This window comes from Loxodonta africana, chromosome 22, assembly GCF_030014295.1.
Source record: "Loxodonta africana isolate mLoxAfr1 chromosome 22, mLoxAfr1.hap2, whole genome shotgun sequence".
NCBI classification, from domain to species: Eukaryota; Metazoa; Chordata; class Mammalia; order Proboscidea; family Elephantidae; genus Loxodonta; species Loxodonta africana.
In genome coordinates this window covers 3,653,645-3,662,647 of record NC_087363.1, presented here as the reverse complement: position 1 = coordinate 3,662,647, position 9,003 = coordinate 3,653,645, and the positions used below count along the sequence as shown (strand labels likewise).

General features: G+C 40.1%; 1 pseudogene; it reads right to left on the bottom strand.

Moving 5' to 3' along the window:
* Positions 1-7,774: 7,774 nt before the first annotated feature.
* LOC100667274 (olfactory receptor 5D14-like) lies at positions 7,775-8,712 on the bottom strand (annotated as a pseudogene).
* Between the last annotated feature and the right edge of the window lie 291 nt (positions 8,713-9,003).

The following is a 9,003-nucleotide window of genomic DNA, read 5'->3' as shown; positions in this document are numbered from 1 at the left end:
TAGCATTTCCCTGTCGATATACTGGTTTTGAATAATCTTCAGCAAAATTTTGCTTTTGTGTGGTATTAATGATATTGTTTGATAATTTCCACATTCTGTTGGATCACCTTTCTTGGGAATAGGCATAAATATTTATCTCTTCCAGTCAGTTGGTCAGGTAGCTGTCTTCCAAATTTCTTGGAAGTTAGAGGAGTGCGTGCTTCCAGTGCTGCATCCGTTTGTTCAAACATCTCAATTGATATTCCCTCAATCATTGGATCCTTGTTTTTCGCCAAAGCCTTCAGTGCAACTTGGACTTTTTCCTTCAGTATCATCAGTTCCTGATCATATGCTACCTCTTGAATCAGTTGAACATCAACCAATTCTTTTTGGTATAATGGCTTCGTGTATCCCTTCGATCTTCTTTGGAGTCTTTCTGCATCGTTTTACATTTTCCCCATAGAATCCTTCAGTATTGCAACTTGAGGCATGAATTTTTTCATCAGTTCTTTCAGCTTGAGAAATGCCAAACAATTTCTTCCCTTTTGGTTTTCTATCTCCAGCTCTTTGCACATATCAGTATAATACTTTTTATTCTTGAGTTGCCCTTTGAAATACTCTGTTCAGTTCTTTTACTTCATCATTTCTTCCTTTTGCTTTAGCTGTTAGACATTCAAGAGCAAGTTTCAGAGTCTCTTCTGATATCCATTTTGGTCTTTTCTTTGTTACCTGTCTTCTTAATGACCTCTTGCTTTCTTCAGGTACGTGTCCTTGGTGTCATTCCACAACTGGTCTGGTATTCGTTCATTAGTGTTCAACGTGTCACATCTATTCATGAGATAGTCTGTAAATTCAGGTGGGATATACCCAAGGTTGTACTTTGGCTCTCATGGATTTCCTCTAATTTTCTTCAGTTTCAACTAGGACTTGCAAGTGAGCAGTTGATGGTCTGTTCCATAGTTGACCTCTGGCCTTGTTTTGACTGATGATATTGAGCTTTTCCATCATCTCTTTCCACAGATGTAGTCAATTTGATTCTGGTGTATTCCATCTGTGAGGTTCACATGTATAGTAGCCATTTATGTTGGTGAAAAAAGGCATTTACAATGGAAAGGTCGTTGATCTTCCAAAATTCTATCCCAGGATCTCCAGCATAATTTCTATCACCAAGGCCATATTTTCCAACTATTTGTCCTTTTTTTTTCCCAACTTTTGCAATCCAATCACCAGTAATTATCAGTGCATCCTGATTGAATATTCAATCAATTTCAGACTGTAGAAGCTGGTAAAAATCCTCAATTTCTTCATCTTTGGCCTCTGGTTCTTGCATAAATTTGAATAATAGTAATATTAACTGGTCTTCCTTATAGATGTATGGATATGATCCTATCACTGACAGCACTGTACTTCAGGATAGATCAGGAAATGTTCTTTTTGACCATGAATGCAATGTCATTCCTCTTCAAGTTGTCATTCCCAGCATAGTAGACCATATGATTGTCTGATTCGACATGACCAATACCAATCCATTTCAGTTACTGATGCCTAGGATATTGCTGTTTATGCATCCCATTTCATTTTTGACAATTTCCAATTTTCCTAGATTCACACTTCACTTACTCTGTATTCCAGACAGTAATGGCTGTTTGCAGTTGTTTCTTCTCATTTTGAGTCATGCCACATCAGTAAATGAAGGTCCCAAAAGCTTGACTCCAGGGCATTAAGGTCGACTCTACTTTGAGGAGGCAGCTCTTCTCCAGTTGTCTTTTGAGTGTCTTTCAACCTTGCGGTCTCATCTTCTGGCACTATACCAGATGTGTTTTGCTGGTATTCATAAGGTTTTTACTGGCTAATTCTGTTCTGAAGTAGACTGCCAGGTCCTGCTTCCTAGTTTGTCTTAATCTGGAAGCTCTGCTGAAACCCATCTGACATGGATGACCCTGCTGGTATCTGAGTACTGGTGGCATAGCTTCCAGCATCACAACAATATGCAAGCTCTGACAGTCCAACAAACTGACAGACATGTAGGGGGTGTGTACCATAAAAACTTAAAAATAATGGCACGAGTGGATATATGCACAGCTCTGTTCATTGCTGCTTTATTCAAAATAGCAAATAAATGGAAACAACTGAATTGCCCAACAAAGGATCCATTGATAAACAAATTGTGGCACATACATACAATGGAATGCTGGGCAACCATAAAAAAAAAAAAAAAAACGCGTCCATGAATCGTATTATAGCATGGATGGATCAGGAAGTTATAATGCTAAGCGAAATAAATCAAGCATATAAGGACAAATATTGTATGGTCCTTCCTTTATAAGATGACAAGCACAGATAAATATAGTGAGACCAATATTCATTGATGGATACCAGGGAAGGGGTTAGGGAAAATAAGGTTTATGTAGCAGAGACTAGTTATTTTCAGTGATGAGAAAAGTGGCCTTGAATGTGAATATAGTCATCACATTACAACCAAAGTAAAAAAGAATGTTTGAGCACATATGCTAGATACAGGAAAATTGATGTATGAGTAGGTATATGTGTGTACATACATGAAAACAGATAGAAGTATCTATAACCCACTGCTGTTGAGTTGAGAGGTATGTGTAAATACAAAAATGTGGGTGCAGGCACATATATTCATTGAAGACAAAAATATGAATACTCCGCACACATAACCAAACACCTTTCAACATTGATTTGCTGGGTTTTCAGGCTTAAGACTATAGTTTCCTGGGACAACTCAATGTACTGGCGTTAACAGTTCACGGAAATAGTGATCTGAATTCTAGTAAAATGAGTAGTGTCTGGGCTTTTAAAAGCTTGAGGTATAATAGTGAGTGGTGCCATTCTCATATGCACCCCTTGATTCCCAAGATTCCTGGCTATGGGAGAAACACCATCATATATTGAACACTGGCTTAGAGTATATACAGCCTCCTGGAGAACATTGCCTTAGCCTCTGGCATTTAAAAGGGTGAAGTTACAGTCTCTTAAGTTTTAAAGGGTAAGATCTTCACCAACTTGGTTCCAGAGTGTGGGGCCACTGTTCACTTGTCCCAGCAGAATGGAGGTGGGTGTGCTGCCCAAATCTGAGGGGGCAGGGATGCCATGCCCAAGGGGCAGAAGAATGAGGACATCCAGGGCTGAGGGGGTAGTGTCACCACTCAGAAGGACTAGACAAATGAGGCCACCCAAAGTCAAGGAAGCAGAGTTGCTGTTCCAATGGGCCTGAAAAGCGGAGCTGAAGCCCAGGGCCAAGGAACCTCCTCCCAGAATCCAGAGAGTGTTGCTAACACCCAGAGTCTGGGGTGCAGGAAAAAAAAAAAAGTGCAGGACAAGTGTCTAAATGGGCTCAGAGAACAGAGGATTATTTTTAAGCCTTGAGAACTAATGTAAAGTATTCTGCTGGCTTGCTTGGTGCCTGTTACCCTTTTTTCCCTCCAATTTGAAACGGAAATGTCTACCGTGTTCCTGTTCCACCACTGCATTTTGGAAAGAGAAATGGTCAGGCATTTGACTGTGTTCTGATTCATGGGCTGAGGCCACTGGTTTTCCTGGATGGTCAGGGAATTGGAAGGAACATGATTGGAAAATTGGAGACAAGGAGTTATGGGGAAGAGACATGCAGATAGGCCTATCTGAATGGGCCAAAGTAGTGAAGATATTTGTGTCTCATGTGAAGGTTCATCAAAGGGTGACCTCAGCAGAGAAGGATTTTAATGTGAAGTGGATAGAATGACATGTTCGGTGAAAAACAGTCATTATTTTTCCCCAGCCACTCCCATCATTGCCCAAAGGGCTCAAGAAAAAGTGGCCTTATTGGCAGGGATGGAAGTTATATATGGACTCAGAAACACAGAATTCTATTCACCAAGTTTGACTACAGCCACTGCTGAGTGCCCAATCTGCCAGCAGGACAAAACAACACTGAGTCCCTGATATGGCATCATCCCTCGAGGTGAAGAGCCAGCCACCTGGTGGTAGGTTGGTTACTCTGGACCACTTCCATCATGGCAAAGGCAGTGTTTTGTTCTTACTGGAATAGACACTCTGGATATGGATTTCTTTCCCTGCACGCAGTGTTTCTCCCAAAAATACCACCCATGGACTTACAGAATATCTTATCTACTGTCTTGGTATTTCACATGGTATCACCTCAGATCAAGAGACTCACTCCACAGCACATGAAGTGCAACAATGGGCCTGTTCTCATGGAATTCACTGGTCTTACCATGTTCCCCAACAAACTGAGGCAACTGGCTTGATAGAATAATGGAATGGCCTTCTAAAGACACAATTATGACACCAGCTAGGTGGCAATACCTTGCAGGGTTGAGGCCATATTCTCCGGGTGGTTGTATATGCTCTAACCAGCATCCAATACGTGGTGTTGTTTCTTCTGTAGCCAGGATCATGGTTCCAGGAATCAGGGGTGGAAGTAGGAGTGGCACCACTCACTATTACCTCTAGTGACCCACTCACAAAATTTTTGCTTCCTGTCCCCAGGACAGGAATGCTCCCACCTGAAGACACATCACTGATCCCATTGAACTGGAAGTTAAGAATGCCAGCTGGCCATATTAGTTATCCTTATGCCTGTGGATCAATAGGCAAAAAAGGGAGCCACCGTATTGTCTGGTGTGACTGATCCTGATTAAGGAGAGGAAATTGCATTGTTATTACATAATGGAGGTAAAGAAGAGTATGTCTAGAATGCAGGAGATCTGTAAGGGCATCTCTTAGTACTACCATGCCCCGTGATTAAAGCCAATGGAAAACTATGGCAACCCAATTCTGACATGACTATGAATGGTCCAGACCCTTTTGGAATGAAGATTTGTATCACCCCACTAGGCAAAGAACCACTACCAGCTGAGGTGCTTGCTGAGGGTAAAGGGAATATTGAAAGCGGAGTGGAAGAAGGTAGTTCTAAATACCAGTTACATTCACTTGACCAGTTGCAGGTGAAAGGATACAACGCTGACATGCACCTTTCTTGACTTTAAACCATGAGGTATTCCCTTGTTCTGTTTGAATGACTACCTCTTGATCTATGCACAGGTTACTCATGAGCATAATTAAGTGTTCTGGAATTCCCATTCTTCACAGTTTTATCCATAATTCGTTATGATCTACACAGTTGCATGCCTTTGCATAGTCAATAAAACATAAGAAAACATCTTTCTAGCATTCTCTGCTTTCAGTCAGGACCCTTCTGACATCAGCAATGATATAATTCATTCTGTATACTCTTCTGAATGTGGCTTGATTTCCGGCAGTTCCCTGTCGATGCACTGCTACAACCACTTTTGAATGATCATCAGTAAAATTTTACTTGTATGTGATATTAATGATATTGTTCCATAATTTCTGCATTCACTTGGATCCCCTTTTTTTGGAATAGGCATAAATATGAATCTTTCCCAGTTGGTTGGTCAGGGAAGTGTCTCCCAAATTTCTTGACTTAGACGAGTGAGTCCTTCTGGTACAGTATCTGTTTGTTGAAATATTTCAATGGGTATTTTGTCAATTTCCTGGAGCCTTGTTGTTCACCAATGCCTTCATTGCAGCTTGAACCTCTTCCTTCAGTACGATGAATTCTTCATCATATTCTGTCTCCTGAAGTAGTTGAATGTTGACCAATTCTTTTTGGTACAGTGACTGTGTATATTCCTTCCATCTTTTTTGATGCTTCCTATGTCATTTAATATTTTCCCTGCAGAATCCTTCAATATTACAACACGAGGCTTGAATTTTTTCCTCAATTCTTTCAGCTCTAGAAATGCTGAGCTTGTTCTTCCGTTTTGGTTTTCTGTCTCTAGGTATTTGCATGTTTTATTATACTACTTTAATTTGCCTTCTTGAACCATCCTTTGAAATCTTCTGTTCAGCCCTTTTATTTCATCACTTCCTCAGCTTACTTAACTACTTGATGTTCAAGAGTAAGTTTCAGAGTCTCTTCCGACATCCATTTTGGTCTTTTCTTTCTTTCCTGTCTTTTTAATGACCTTTTGCTTTCTTCCTATATAATGTTTTTGACATCAGTCCACAACTTGTCTGGTCTTCAGTCATTAATCAAAACTAAGAATAGCTTATTATTGGGATAAGTACATTCTCACGAGAACACAGTAACCAGGAAATATAGTAAGGAGGCTTATTTCACAGAAATAAAGGAAAGATGGTAACAAGTTCAGAAAATTCATACATTCCGGATGCATCACCTAATACAATACTCAATCTACATAGTAATGAGGCTCCAACTCTGGTTTCCTGAGTTTCACATATTTCAAAAGGCACTCATCTTGAGGCTAAATGCACTAAAGCTGGTAGACCACTTTACCAAAGAACTCCATAGGCTTAAAAAGTAGGTGCTCAACCATGTATTCCACAGATCATGAAAGGGATTTATGAAATCATAAAATACAACACATAGAAGTAAAAATGTTTGTATGTACTCTCCAGAACATCTTTAGGTTATGTTGCATTAAGTAAATGGTCTTTCAGAATAAATTCTTCTTTGAGATTTCACTGTCTCTTACTGTTGATGTTGTTGTGTCAAGTCAATTTTTATTATTAGGGACCCTATAGGATAGATTATAACTGCTCCATAAGTCTTCCTAGCATTGTAGAAAAGAACTTGAATGCTGCTTCAAGTTAAAACAGAGAGGTTTAAGGGTTTAAAACAATTGCAGTTAGGGAATTCCATAGCTTATTGAAAATGGAACCAGGTAGTCCTGGGGCAGGTTCTTTATACATGTATTCTTATGGGGTAAAAGAGGAACTAAACCATAGGGAGGGCAATTACAGGACAGTCAATAAATATTGTAATAACCACACTCTGGTTGGTTATTGATTATTACTAATATAGTTAGTGACTACAAATAGTTTCACAGGATGCTTAGATCATGGTCACAGGATGCTTACATGTATTTTCTTTGTCTGTCTTGCAAAAGTATCTTGGTAACAGCACCCAAACAGCACTCTTCCTGAGTACATGTGTTCTGAGGGGTGCAGAGAGTCACTTGGTTAAAACCCCTTGGGGCATATAGTTTTACAACCTTGTTTTGACCATCAAGGAAAAACATGTTTTTCCTCAAAAACACAGCTGTTAGCCTAGAAATCCAGATTAAAACTAGGTAGCATAGTCAGCATATTATGCCTCTGTCTCACTGACTGCCCTGAAAGTTGTCTTTTCCTGAAACACTAGGCTCTAATTTTTACAGGAGTAGATTACCATATCTCTTCTCCCACAGTGCCACTGGTGGGTCTGAACCACTGGCCTTTGGGTTAGGGCTGAGTGCTTAACCATTGGGGTATGTAGTATTGAGCAATTTAACCTCTGAGAGTTTTTGTTTCCTCATATATGAAACAGGATATTGATAGTATGCTATGTTATGTAATTACTTGGGTCTTAAATGTGATAAAGTTTGTCAAAACTTAACTCAGTGTCTGTCACATAAAAAGCATCAAAGAAATATGTTATTATTAGTAATAGTATCATATTATTATTATAGTTATTTGTCTTTATTGTGATTTGTAGTATTTGGTTAGTTTTCAAAAAATTTGAAGAAGCAGATAGATACTCCATGGATCAAAATCCTGTGGAATTCACTCCAGAATTAAACTTCTTTGGCATATTCAAGGGATTTGAACTTCTCAATTCACAATATATTAACATGATAAACATTCATAAACATCTCGTACAAATACATCCTACAGATTTTAGAAGCATTGTAGGGTCTGGTCCAGTTGCTCATTGGGACTCCAACCGTGTTTTGAGTTTGGGTCAGTGAACTAGGACTTTTGCACCTATTAACTTCCAGAAGGCATCTTTCACATCTTTGTTCCTCAGGCTGTAGATGAGGGGGTTCAGCATGGGGCTGACCACTGTGTAGAATACAGAGGCCACTTTGACTGTCTGCCGAGAGTTTTTGGAGTTAGGCACACAGTAGAGGGAAAGGATGGTCCCGTGGAAGATGGTGATGGCAGTCAGGTGAAGGCACAGGTGGAGAAGGCTTTGCGACGTCCACTGGCAGATTGGATTTTTAGTACTCTCACAAAAATAAAAACATACGAAGTGAGAATGATTAGTAGTGTACTCACCTCATTGAAGGTGGCAAACCCAAAAAGCAGAAGGTGAGGAATGCGTATATCAGAGCTAGAGACAGCTATGAGAGCAGTATACTCACAGAAAAAGTGGTTGATTACATTGTGTCCAGAGAAGTCTAGAAGGAGAGCATAGCAAAGGAGTACCAAGGAGCCAAACATCCCCCCCAGATATGAGCCAGCTACCAGCAGGGCACAGAGTCTTTGTGACATGGCCACTGTATAGAGCAGAGGATTGCAGATGGCCACAAAGTGGTCATAGGCCATCACTGCCAGCAGGAAGGACTCAGTCACCACTGCAGTGCAGGACAGGGAGAACTGGAGCATGCAACTAAAGTAGAAGATGCTTTTATCTGCCATGACCAAGTTTTCAAGCAGCTTTGGAGTAACGATAGAGGAGTAACAAAAATCAACAAAAGAAAGGTGACTAAGGAAAAAGTACATGGGGGTTTGAAATTTGGGGTTAATCTTGATGATCACTATCATCCCAAGATTCCTTACCACGGTCACACTGTACTTGATCAGAAACACAAGGAAAAGAGGAATCTGAAGCTCTGGGTAATCTGTGAATCCCAAGAGGGCAAAGGTTGTCTCCACACTCAGGTTTCTTTCAGCCATCACTGTACTTCCTTTGAAGGGAAAGGGGTGGGAGGAGAGTGTTGTTCCTGTCAAAAGGGAAGGTTTATGGGGGTGAATGACAAATATGTTTTGTTATGGTAGAGAAAAGAAAGTGAGAATAAAGAGTTATTGGAACTAGTTCTCTCCATAAGGAACATACCTTATGCAAATAGCTGCTATGTGTATGCCAAACCAAGCTGATGTCTAAAACATTTATGAATTTCCATTGCCGTTTGAAATATTAGAATACGGGTTTCCATAGAAACACTTGTGATACTGAGTGTGTAGGAG